Source organism: Chaetura pelagica, unplaced genomic scaffold (genome assembly GCF_000747805.2).
Source record: "Chaetura pelagica isolate M959 unplaced genomic scaffold, ChaPel_1.0 scaffold71, whole genome shotgun sequence".
NCBI classification, from domain to species: Eukaryota; Metazoa; Chordata; class Aves; order Apodiformes; family Apodidae; genus Chaetura; species Chaetura pelagica.
This window is the reverse complement of record NW_009952435.1, coordinates 1,727,054-1,740,959: the sequence shown is the minus strand read 5'-3', so window position 1 is coordinate 1,740,959 and position 13,906 is coordinate 1,727,054.

The following is a 13,906-nucleotide window of genomic DNA, read 5'->3' as shown; positions in this document are numbered from 1 at the left end:
GCCCCCCGCAGCCGCCCCCGCTCCGCACCTTCGCACGTCGGCGCCCCCCGCGGAGCGGTTTTACCTGGCGAGGGCTTGAAGCGGGGCTGGAAGTGCGGGAGAGGGGCCGAGCTCGGCACCGCCCCGCCGAGCGCTCCCGGGCCCTGCAGGTCTCCCAGCAGCCGGTCCCGGCGGGGGTCACATGCAGCCAGCTGCAGACATCCACCTGTAACGCCTCGGAGCGGTGGGGAAAGCGGTCAGATCACCCTCCTTTATGTCAGCACGGTCACTGACATCCCATGCATAAAGGCGTCCCAGGCTTTCTAAGCACTTGGTATTGATGCCGCAGGATCAGAACTCAGGTAACTTACTTAAAGGCGGTGGCAGAGCCAGCCGATGAAATCCAGACCTTACACTTCAGGGCAGAATAGACAGTGAACCTGATGGAAATTACTCATATGCTTAAGTGCATATACACTCTGTGGAGGACCAGGATCTCATTTTTGCTGTGCTTCAGTTCTTCATCTCACAGATGAGGATAATGCTACTTCCTTTCTCACATCCTATCTTTATCTGCGTTTTCATATTACAAAAAATTTAGGCATAACTTTATGCGTGTGAGTAACCTCATTGACTTAAAAGGGGCAATTCAGAGATGCAAAGTTAAACACGCATGTAAGCATTAGAAAGATCAAGCCTTATAATGTAACTTCTTCAGAACAGAAATCGTCTACTACATACTAGAAGCTTATAATGTACAACCACATTAGATCTCCAGTGAGAAGTTGGGCTTCTTTTAGAACAAATGGCAAGACTATACCTGGGAATTTATTTCAGGCACTCATTCCCTCTGCAGATGTGATTGCTGTCTGCTTCACAAGCTAGGATAATATCTAGGTAGGATCTAGATGAACCAGATACATCTTGTTCTCTCAGTTTTAAAATTTTTCTCACTGAGTCTTTACAGAGTTGTGGAACCCTCCTTTTACTACAACTTCGAAAAAGACTTTATGGATCTGATAGGGTTGAAAACTAGAGCTAAATTTTCTTCTTATTTATTCCAGAATACACTATGTCTTCCAGAAGGTTCGCAAATAGGGAAATAAAAGTATTTGATTACTGGAATCACACCCCAGCATTAAAACAAAAGAAATGAAAGAAAGTTCCCCCCAAAGATCCACAAGATATGCTACCATAAGCTTAGCAGTTACTAGCTTCTCCAGGAAATTCCAGAGCTCTGCCTCAGCAAGACTGGGGAATAAAGGCAAGGAGAGCTTCACCAACCATCCTCTTGAAAAGCAGAAGTGGGTGAACCCAAGGGAATGCAGCAACTTTCCACAGAATATGTCTGAATGTTTTTAAGCAAAAGGACTCCACTGAGGAACAGCGTGTTCAGGAGCTGTTTGGTGCTTTCCTGTGCTCCAGTTGCTACAGGGCTTGCAGGCCAGTGGTGCTGAGTGTGCTCCAGCCTGCTGTGGGGAGCTGATTTGGCATGTACTTTCAAAGACAGATTTCATATTGTCCAAGCCACAATTTCTCATTAAACATTTGAGAAGAGTTTTAAGGTCAGAATCAAGTTGCTGGCCATGTGAGCTGAGCCTGCTGAAATCAAATCCTGTAAAATGTTAAGCATCTTCTGCAAGTTGCTGTGCTGAGGTTTGTTAGCAGCTCATAGGAGGTCTCCAAAGTTAGAAGATGTTGTGAAGACCCTTTTATGGCTGAAGTCCTTGAGAATTATTATCAGTATAGTCCCAGCTGCACTGAGCCCACTGCTGGCAGCCTGTTCTCATGTGCAGTGAGTTTCTTGCTGCGATAGCAGCAGTGGGTAGTCTGAAGAGATCTCCACTGTCCCAGTGATGCTTACCCAGGCTAGAGCCAGTTAGAGCCAAACAGCTAAGCTATAGTTGCAGATTACACATGCACTTGCCTGAGTAGCCAGATTCTACAATCCTTTTCTTGCAGTATTTCCACTGACATTACAGGGAACTGAGTTGCAAAGGATATAAGGTACAGCACTGCATAGCAAAAAAACCCCACAAAACAAAACACCGAAGTTGCCTTGCAGTTAGACGTCTAATTCATTGCCAGCTAAATCTTATCTCAGACTATATCTACTAAAGAAAACTTTGTCATTGCTATAAGCTTTATTGTGGGAAACACCTAGCAAGGCTGCATAGTGGGGCTTTCTTTCTCATTAATTCTTAAAACAGTAATTGTTATTGCAGAAAATACAATGTTTCTACTGCTGTGTGTTACTGTTTCACGCACTCATGCTGCTTCCGTCCATTAACAGGGAGGTGATAACCATTAAATACAAAGATGCAACAGAAACTTTTTGCAAATTGTCATGCACACATGAACAAAACACTTGGGAAGGGGGATACCAAAGACATCATCAGTCCCACACACTGTACCATATCACTGGTTGAAAAGATTTCTGACTGTACAAAACAACACATATTATCCTTTTGTGCCTCTAGAAATTAACAATGCTTCGGGTGTTAAATCTTCACCATGCTCATCTTGATCAGAACTTCTCTTTTCCCAACTGAAAAGTGCCCCTTCTAAAACCTGATGCTCATAGTCACACCTGGACCAAAGATAAACATGGGCGCAGGACTAATTCAGGAGTTCTCACTTGCATTCAGCCTGTTATCTCCTTGTTTTGCCGGCTGATGCCACATTTTTACTGAGATGGTTCTGGTCACTTGAAGAATATTCCATTGCAACAACTGGCTAGTGGGTCTGCCCACAGAACAAGTACAGTGGAGATAGGAACCAGCCACACAAAAACATTTCCCAGGGTAGATACACTCTAAGTATCACTAGTTATGTTTAGGAAGCACACAGAGGTGCTGGTTCATAGGTGTCACTATACCACAAGGTCTTCTAAGGAATTTGCTGTCTTCTCAGGCAATATGAGTTGCCTAGCCCATCTAGTAAAATGTGATGTCTTTGAGTACAGACTTATCAGTCTTATCAGGGGCTTTGTTACATACAAGAATACCTTTGTGTCAGGGGAGGAGTGAAGGACACAGTTTCCTTCTACAGTAAGACAGTTCTGACTACAGAAGACTAAACACAGACTATCAGCAAGAGCAGCCTCAGCTAGGATACAACCAAAGAGTTGTAGGAACCACACTTCTTGCTTCGAAGACCACCCAGCAATTACTCTGTATACAAAAATGTGGCATGTAGGATTTAATCTAACATAACTGAAATGAAAATACTGGCTCTCTGCTCCCTATGGCCTATGGAAAGGCAACTAGTGACAGGACAAGAGGGCATGGCCTGAAGCTGCACCAGGGAAGGTTTAGGCTGGATATTAGGAAGCACTTCCTCATGGAAAGGGAGATTAGACATTGGAATGGACTGCCCAGGGAAGTGGCGGAGTCATCATTCCTGGAGGTGTTTAAGGAAATACTGGATGTGGCATTTAGTGCCATGGTCTAGCTGATGCAGTGATGTTAGGTCATAGGCTGGACTTGGTCATCTCAGAGGTCTTTTCCAGCATCAATAATTCTGTGATTCTGTGAAATAAAGATGGTGAAGGGACTGGAGCACCTCTCCTATGAGGAAGGGCTAGGAACTGTTCAACATGGAGAAGAGAAGGCTTGAGGGGATCTATCAATGTGTTTAAATACTTGATGGGAGGGAACAAAGAAGAAGGATCCAGACTCTCTTCAGTGGTGCTCACCAAAGGGACAAGAGGCAACTGGGCAAAGGAGATTTCACCTGAACACAAGAAAGTAATTCTTATACTGTGAGGGAGTTCAAACAATGGTACATGTTTCTCAGAGATATTGTGGAGCCTCCATCTGTAAAGATACTCAAAACCCAGGTGAACATGGTCCTGGACAACTAGCTCTGGCTGACCCTGCTTGAGCAAGGCTGGAGAGGTGAGAGGGATGGTGGACAAGATGATCACAAGAGCCTGTGATTTAAAAAAAAAAAAGGCAGTCATTGCTTCTCAGAGATAATTAAGTCTACATATAAATTTAAAAAGAGAACTTTCCTATTGTGTTAGTTCTCCTGTTACTAATCCCTTCCTTACCTGTGAATTCATAAAGTATAACTATAGCTAGATTTGAGTTACAATTCTCCAGTAATTTTCCTTTGGAAAAGAGGGGGGATAACTATGTATACAAAAGGGGCTGCACTAAGAGTCATTATCACACTTCTTTAATGATATCCATTGCACCTGAGGTTCAAACAATTATTTTTTTTTCCTTTTAAACATATTATATTATACAGGTTCTATGGCTGTCTGTCTACATGGTAAAGATCACAGTGGTTAGGACCCAATCTACCCAGGCAGAATTTAAGATCTCCTTGAGCCTAGTCAGATAAAAGATTTATTCCAAGATCCTCATCATTAATCAGGCATTTGTCCACTGATAGAGTTGTGTAAGAGCTGTCAAATATTTCTCTTGAGAGACTACTGCCAAACTTAATTGAGCCTGAGAAGGTAACTGGAAATAGGGAAAAGATATAGGTCTATTTTTCTATGGCTTTAATCTTGATTTAATAAGATAAGGAAGACATTGGAAGTTCAGAATAATAGTTGACTGCCAAATAGATAGTTCATCCTCTTCCTCAACTACTCTTATAAATACTCCCTAAAAATTCAGGCTACTTTTTCAAATCACACATCTCTAATAAAGTCAGATTAGAAAGATTCAGAAGTATATTACACTTGATTTTCAGAAAGAGTAACTAATAGCACTGCTAATTCTTGAATGATTTTTCTCTGCTTGCAAAAGCTTTGATAACAAATCTTGATTTTCCCAAGTTCATAGTCATATAATAGTTTGGGTAGAAAGGACCTTTAAAGGTCCTCTTGTTCAACCTCCCTGCAATTCACAGTTAATTTATTACAGATAATTATTCAATGAAAATCTCTGAAAGCTTGCATTGCATGGCTGTTCAACACCCAATTGTTTTATTTGATTATGTGAATCATATAATGTTGTTGCTGAACTGTCAGAAAGAGGCAAGAATATTCACTGCAGTGAATCTAGTATCCCTCCTGTGAGACAATTGCACTGAACATTTCTACTAATAAAATTCAATTAATCTTTATAAGTCCACTTACTTGGCCCTACAAAACAATATTGGTGCTTATGAGGTCTCCCATCTTCTACAGCTCTACTGTGCCCAGGAGACTGTTAATTAGTATCCCTCTATATAATTTGTGATACTTGCTGCACACATGTGCCAAACTTCCTGGAGCAGATGATACTGAGTAGATCCTCCTGGAAACTATGCTAAGTCACATGGCAAACAAGGCAGTGATTGGAGACAGCCAACATGGCTTCTCTATGGGCAAATCATACCTAACAAATTAGATGGCCTTCTATGATGGGGCTGCAGCATTCGTGGATACAGGAAGAGCAATGGATGTAATCTACCTGAACTTGTGCAAAGCATTTGACACTGTCTCACATGACGTCCTGGTCTCTAAATTGGAAAGATATGGACTTGGTGCATGGACTACACAGTGGATAATTTGCTGTATGGTTGCTCTCAAAGGGTTGTGGTCAATGGCTCGATGTCAAAGTGTAGTTCAGTGTTGAGTGGTGTTCCTCAGGGTAGGTACTGGGCCCAGTGCTGTTTAACATCTTTGTTGGCAACATGGATAGTGGGATTGAGTGCACCCTCAGCAAGTCTGCCAATGACATCAAGTTGTGTGGTAATGTCAACATGCTGGAGGGGAGGTAGACTATCCGGAGAGACCTTGACAGATTTGAGAGGTGGGCCCATGCAAACAACATGAAGTTCAATAAGGCCAAGTAGGATGTCCTGCACATGGGTTGGGCAGAAAATGGATTGAAAACAGCCCTGAGAAGGACCTGGGAGTTGATAAGAAGCTCAACATGAGCCTCCAGTATGTGCTCACAGCCCAGAAAGACAACCATGTCCTCGGCTGTATCAAAAGAAGCATGGTCAGCAGGTCAAGGGAGGTGATTCTTCCCCCCTGCTCTGTTCAGGTGAGGCACCATCTGGAGTTCTGTGTTCAGTTCTGGGACACTCAACACAATAAGGACATGGAGTTATTGGAGCAAGCACAGAGGAGGGCCGTAAAGATGATCAGAAGGCTGGAACACCTATCATCTGCAGACAGGCTGAGAAAGTTGGGGTTGTTCAGCTTGGAGAAGAGAAGGCTCCAGGGACACCTTAGAGTGGCCTTCCAATACCTGAAAGGGGCCTACAGGAAAGCCAGGAAGGGTTTTTTTACAAGGGCTTGCAGTGATAGGACAAGGGTTAATGGTTTAAAGCTGAAATAAGGTAGATTTAGATTAGACATTAGGAATAAATTATTCAGTGTGAGGGTGGTGAGACACTGGAACAGGTTGCCCTGGGAGGTTGTGGATGCCCCCTCCCTGGACATGTTCAAGACCAGGTTGGACAGGGCTTTGAGCAAACTCGTCTAGTGGGAGGTGTCCCTGCCCATGGCAGATTACTTTAGATTACCACTAGATTACCTTAAAGGTCCTTCCAACCCAAACCATTCTATGATTCTGTGATCCTGAGTCCGGAGAAGTAAAACCCATTTTAAGTAAATTATATTCCTTATTTTTGTGCCTTCTTATTCCAATGTATTTGATACAGTTGAGAATGTACATATCCTTGCTGGCTTATGTTATATACAGTTAATGATGACAGGTATGTGGTCAGAGTGCCGTTGTGGTCAGAGTACCGTTGTGATCTCTATCACTCGTTGGAAACCTCTTTTGTTTAATAGAAGTTAAAACTTTCTGTTAAGGAGTCCAAAGGGGAGCTTTCTTTTCTAACAAACAGAAATAAAGAGAGCTCTGGAGATTTGTGCTGCAGTTTACAAACAAGAAGCTTGGACAGTGTTCACTGTGCAGTTTTGGGTGAACCATTCAGTCTCCTTGTACCATAAGTCTCTGGAGAAAATGGCAATGTTAATGCTTCTTTATTTCAAAAGGGTACTCAGAGGACACCATAAACATTTTGAAAATTTCATGAACTGTGTTAAAGGAGTTAATTATAAGGGCAAGCCTACAAGGGAGACTAAAGCTTCTCTGCCTTCACTTTGAGCTGCCCAGATGACAAGCCAGCTGTGAACTTGTGGTGAAATAACCTTGGCTGGCTGCCAGGTGCCCACCAAGCCACTCCCTCACTCCTTTCTTTGGTTGGACTAGGGAAGAAAATACACTGAAAAAGGTCATGAGTTGAGATAAGGACACAGTGATCACTCACCAACTACCACGATGGGCAAAACAGAATCAGCCTGGGAGAATGACTTTATTGCTAAGTAATAACCGACTAGGATAGTGAGAAATAAAAAACAATTAAAAAACGGGCTCAGCTTTACTCCAGATTCTTTTAGCTCCTCACAAATAAAAGGCACAGAGAAATGGACAGTGGGGGTTGTGGTCAGTTCATAACACTTTGTCTTTAAAACTCCTTCCTCTGAACACTGTTGTCCTGCTCCAGTGAGCAGTTCCTCACACAGGAGACAGTCCTTCATAAAGTGCTTCAACATTGGTCCTTCCCACATTCTGTAGTTCTTCAATAACTGCTCCAGCGTGGAGCCTTCCTACAGGCTGCAGTCTTTTAGGAAAACGCTGCTCCAGCTTGGGTCAAGTCCTGCCAAAAATCCTGCTTCTGCATAGGCTCCTCTCCATGGGCTGCAATTCCTATTAGAAGCCTGCTCTAGCATGGGCTTTTCACAGGGTGCATCTTCTTCTAAGTCACATCCATCTGTTGTGCCTTAAGGTCCTCTACAGTTCGCAAAGTGGTGTCTGCTTGACTGAGGTCCTCCATGGGCTTCAGGGAGCAACCTGCTTCACCATGGTCTTCTCCAAGAGCAGCAGAGGTATCTCTGCTCTGGTGCCTAGAGCCCCTCCTCACCTTCCTTCTTCACTGGTCTTGGTGTCTGCAGGACTGTTTCTTTCACATTTGCTTCCTCTGTGAAGCATTTTCTATCTTTTCTTAAATATGTTGTCACAGAGATGCTATCAGCATTGCTGACAGACAGAAGCAGGTCCATCTTAGAGCAGGCTGGAATAAGCTCTGTCATGGGGCAGCTCATGAAGCTACCCCTGCAGCTCCAAGTCCCTAGAAAAACCTTGCCACATAAACCCAGTGAGCTGTAAGACAAGTAGATTGATACATAAGCACAGCTGTCTGACTCCCAGTGTAGGGCTGCTTACTCCAGTGGATGCACAGCATAAGTACAGAACATTGGACCTCTTCTCTTCATCTGAGTGCAAGCATGCCCATTTGGCAGCTGAGCAGCCTTTTACAATCTGGGCTTTTAAAAGGCTGTGCTTCAGATTTTTTTAAATTCTTTTTTTAAATATATATTTGCATTATCTGGAAAAAAACTCAGGGATTAGGATTCTATCCTGTGTGGCAGTGTGTAAACAGTTCCTGACCTATGTTTAACCAGACAGTGGATAACCAACAGATATACACAGCTCAGGGAATGCAAGGAAACAGTGAGATATTATCAGGCAAATCAATAGATAACGGCTTGAAGAGCTACATCATTGTAGTTGTTATCAAGTTTTGTAGGGGTAAGAGCTACACACAGGGTCAAGGGAGAAAATGAAGTAGCTGGCATGGTATATACAGGCATATCCTTCCCATCCCCACAACTAACCAGAGAAAGTGCCAATTTAAAAAGAGAATGAGCAGGCTGGGAAGAATGGTCAGGGGTACAAGAGCTTCCCAGCAGTACAGTACAGCAAGTAAAGACAATCTTAGACTAAATCAAGGTTGGAGAGCCAGAAGTAGACACAAACTCCCAAACCATGTGCTAAGGCAATGATGTTTCCAGCCTTTTTAGTGGACATGAATGGACAGACAGGATAGGCTTGCCTCTGACAAGGGAGAGAGACAAAGGTGAGAGGTGACTGAGATGCAAGGTGATGAGAGTGTAAACATGAATTTCAGCTATGGGCAGGCTTAGGAAGGGCTCCATGTGGGCAAAGTCATGCAGAGAGGATCCACAACTTTCAGGCAGGTTCTTCAGAGGAGGAGACAATCATGGTGGTTGGAAGGGGACAGTCATGTTATTTATTCTGGTCTGAAGCAACATGCAATATATAGAGTTTTGTTCTGGAGTTGAGCCAAGAATAAATATGGACTGTGTAGCTGCCACAGCTTCTCTTTGTCCCATGCCTGCCCCTTCCCTGGGTGTGTCCTTCATAGTGAGCGCCTCAGGAGGCTCAAGATGGAGACGGGTGATATTACGGTGAAATTAGCCATAAAGAAAACATTTAAATAAAAATGATTAACCCAGTGTTAGAGCTATTATGGGACTGAAAAGAAATGTCAGAGAAAAAAAATGTATACCATGACTGCTCCATTACATTATAATTAGTTTATTTTTTTTATAATTTATGGTTAGCTCTATGTCAATGAATTCCAGCAAGAAGAAACTTCTGGCCTGCAGCAAGGCTGAAAGAGAGGAGCCAGTGAAGCCTGGATTTCACAGACTTTTTAAAGGCATTCTGGAAATTCAGATGAGCTCCACCTTGGGAAATTAAAAGGAAGTAGCTCCTTGTACAAGTTAATTGACATCAAATTAATTATGATCTGGGCATCTGAATATCTTCAGACATGTATGCTTAAATTTCCAATTTTACCTTGTTACAGGTAAATACTTTAAGCAGGAATTTGGAGGACTTCTTACGACAACCGATCTAGAGGCTCCTGATAGGCATTGGCTGAGTTTAATGAAAATTATTATATGTCTCAAGGGAGGTGAACAATTATTATTTTTCTGGTCCTTTAACTCCTTCTTCCCTTTAGAGACTAATATTTGACTAGAAAATAATCATTAAGAGAGTTTATACTGCTAGATGGAAATCTAGCCCAGTTACCTGACTTAATGACACAAACATGCAGTAATATGTATACATCGATGCCTTGAAGTGAGTATCAGGATGTTTTGTCCTGCAGAGTAAATATTGATCAACATGTACAGTGTGTTTTCCCTTCGGATCAATACACCCGTTTCTTCTTAAATCAATAAGTACTTATTCTTACATAGAGAAAAAGTTTGGCTCAATTGCATAAAAGTGGGTATATAGTAAACGATAACATTTTTCTTGTTTACCTCCAACAGTGGTGGGGGTTGGGGTTTTTCAAAAAAGTCAGATTGAATATGTACAATGCTGTGTATGGGGTTCAGAATATACTATCACTCACATCTGCTGAGCTAATATGGTAAACATCCATATATATGACCCAGTTTTCTAATCAGAGAGCAATGGATCTTGCTGAACTCAGCTAAAGCAGTCATTGTTCCATGCACATCTCTCTGCTTTTTAGTTAGTTTTGACTTCTAGGAGTATTTCTTTGTGCATTTAAACAACTGGTACAAACATCCGGGGAATCTTGGGACCTGTTTTGTGATTATTCATCTTCAGACTCTGCATCCTAACTATTGTTCAGTGGCAACTGATAGCCTGACTTAAATAAGAGAGGAAATGAGACTTTGACCATTACTGTCAGAATCTGTGAATTTTCTTTTTTTTCCTTCTTTTTTCCAAATGCATGCAGAAAACCTTTACTACAGAATCTTCCTGCCACTTTGTCATTCTTGAGGTTGCTGCTATGAGTTCTTATTAGTAAAACCCCAAACCAATATTCAAACTCACCACTCCCAAACTCCATCACATAAACAAATTCCACACTTCAGTAAGGCAAGCTAACCAGCTGCAAAAGTGCTAATCTGATCTACAGTAAGTGAGAATTTGACCTAGTAGATCTCAGTCTGAAAACAGTAATATTTGCACAGCAATAAAATGCACAGGAAAACAAACTTAAGAATGCCATTTAAATATTTTTTTTTTTCATGAAGAATTAAGAAATAAATATCAGAAGCACTGCTACATTTATTTTGAAAAATTAAGAACAGAAATGCTTTACAGAATTAAAGTAGTGGTTAGTCGGTCGAGAGAGGTTCTTCTCCCCCTCTATTCTGCATTGGTGAGGCCGCATCTGGAGTATTGTGTCCAGTTCTGGGCCCCTCAGTTCAAGAAGGACAGGGAACTGCTTGAAAGAGTCCAGTGCAGAGCTACAAAGATGATGAAGGGAGTGGAACATCTCCCTTATGAGGAAAGGCTGAGGGAGCTGGGTCTCTTTAGCTTGGAGAAAAGGAGACTGAGGGGTGACCTCATCAATGTTTACAAATATGTAAGGAGTGAGTGTCAGGGAGATGGAGTTAGGCTTTTCTCAGTGATGACCAGTGATAGGACAAGGGGTAATGGGTGTAAATTGGAGCATAGGAGGTTCAACTTGAATATCTGGGAAATTTTTTTTTACTGTAAGAGTGACAGAGCACTGGAACAGGCTGCCCAGGGAGGTTGTGGAGTCTCCCTCACTGGAGACATTCAAAACCCACCTGGATGAGTTCCTGTGTGATGTACTCTAGGTGACCCTGCTCTGGCAGGGGGGGTTGGACTAGATGATCTTTCGAGGTCCCTTCCAACCCCTAGGATTCTATGATTCTATGATAAAGTAAACTTAAGATTATTAACTAACTTAAGGCAGGGGAAGTTAAAAGATTCATGAACATTCACACCTTGTAATATATCATATGAATAAATTCGTGATTAAGTAAAATAATAAAGAACTACCTTTGCTCTCTAAAGAGCTAAAATTAAGGTTCTCATTTCTCTTCTACTGCAGTAATACTTGACTAAATTCAGAAGCTCTCTGTCAAGTTTGGGTTTTGAGGGAAAACCTCTATTTTTAATTTCCAGTACTAACAGGTGAAAACACCATCCAGTTAATCTGTGACATTTATGTTACTGCATTGAAATTTGTGTTTCTTGAGTGAGTTCAGATCCTAATGGACTGTACATAGTTTTGATTGACTGCTGTGTGGCAAATTGAGATACTCTCATTAGGACTAGTCTGCCACTAGGTTGCCATTTTTTGCCAGGTTGGAATTTTCAGACTGTCTAAAGCAAGACTTGTGGACAGTGGCACAGGCCTAAATACTTCAGATCATTTCAGAGGAAATAGTCCCCCAAAGTATTTTTTTCCATTGAAAGAGTGAAACATAGTAACACACCTTTCAGCACTTGTCAATCCCTTTTATACCCTGGATTTCTGAGCTCTGGGTGAAACTGCATAGGACTAAGCAAACTATGTGCTGAACCTCCCACTGATCAGGGAGGTGGAGATTGAGTGGAGGCAAAGCTGCTGCTGCTGCAGTGGAGGCATAGGAAGAGGAACCTGTCTGGCAGCCCACAGGGTAAGTGGGAAAGCAGTGAGGTAATTGTAGTTTCTTTACCTATTCTGAGGCCACTGCAGCATGGTCGCCTCTGTCAGAGGCTGTTTGACCAGAGCACTGCAAGTTGTAAGCAGGTAACTTTCCTTATATGCATGCATAATTACAGTGTTACTAAAAAAAAAAAAAAAAAGGGATGCAAACTAACAGATTACATCCATTGCACTGTGCTATTCCTGTTAGCCATTTGCAAAGGTGCAACAATTGCAAGTTGGTCCAGTATGACCTTTACACTCCCAATAGCAACACTTTGCCTCCCTTGTCCTGCAAGTTCCCTTCACCACTTCCACAGGCATTGGAATTTTGAAATTATTTTCCTCTAATTCTTCTGGTTTTCTGAGTAATCTCATCCACCCTATCATCCCTCGATCTCCCTCACACCCATTCTCACTCCTTTCACTACTTTTTCTGTATAATCCATCTTCCCCAGTTCCATACCAATTCTGCAGCATTCTCTCCCATCCTTGAATTCCATTGCTTGTCCAGTTACCTCCTACACTTCCCCTTCATATCTGAGCACACTGAGTGTACTGTCTGCAAGCACCGATAAGACTTCCTGTATTCCATTTCCACCCTATAGTGTCTAATCTAGTTTCTGCACCTTTTATTCCACTGAAATTAAGAACTGCTGAACTTGGTCACACGAGAGGACCACATAACCCAATATTCTGTCTTACACAGTGGCCAAAATCAGATACCTGTGAAGTGTTATCAGTATGGGCAAGGATACAGTGATATTCTCCATACCATCCCCAGCTGTTCTGGTCAAAATCTCAAATTATCACTTTCCAGACAAGTTTCAGAGCCAGAACTTGCTTTTTCTTTTCTTTCTTGTCCTGTCTGTATCTTTTTACATAATCTCATTTTTCTTGATGACTTCAAAATCAGGGCTCATTTTTTGTTCTCCTCCTAGCTTCATCATGCTTTTAGGAAGCCCTTCTTGTTCTTTAACCATTTTTTCAAGGCGGGGCAAGGGGAGATGTTCAGGGCTCTATCCTATACATCTTCTCCCCCTGCTCCCTCTCCAAAATAAGATGTGAGGTGCTTTTCCAATTCCAATTTGAGCAAACAATTCCATATTGATTATTGACAGACTTATCAATTAATTTCCTGTCTGGTTTGTGTAATTTTCTGTCCAAACTGAAATTTCAGCCTTATCTAACATGTCATTGTGAGTATTTCTCTAAGCCCAACTTAAACAGTGCCAAAACTGGTGTAATTCCTTCCCCTCAAGCTCTGACCGTGATCTTCTTCTCAATCATAGTACACCAAATGAGCATCCAGCCTCTTTCCTCAGACTGTCACCCAAATACCTCATCCGCATTTCAGAACTCTCTCAAGTTTTTTCACATTCAGACTATTGCCAATGCTTCAAAACTATTTTAAAACATGTCTAAAAATTATCTCAGCCATACATCCAACAGTTATAACAGTTAACCCCAAGTTCTCAACCCTTTGTATCTTGATTATTACATTATTCTTTCTACTAACCATGGCAAAAATTATTTAGCTGCAGTCATGTTCATCCAAAATATGGGTACAGAGATCATTATGCTTGCCTGCCCCTTGTACCAAATGAAATCTTCTTCTATATACCTCCATCTTCTATTAATTCTATCACTTATAAAAAGAAGGAATCGGGGGGGT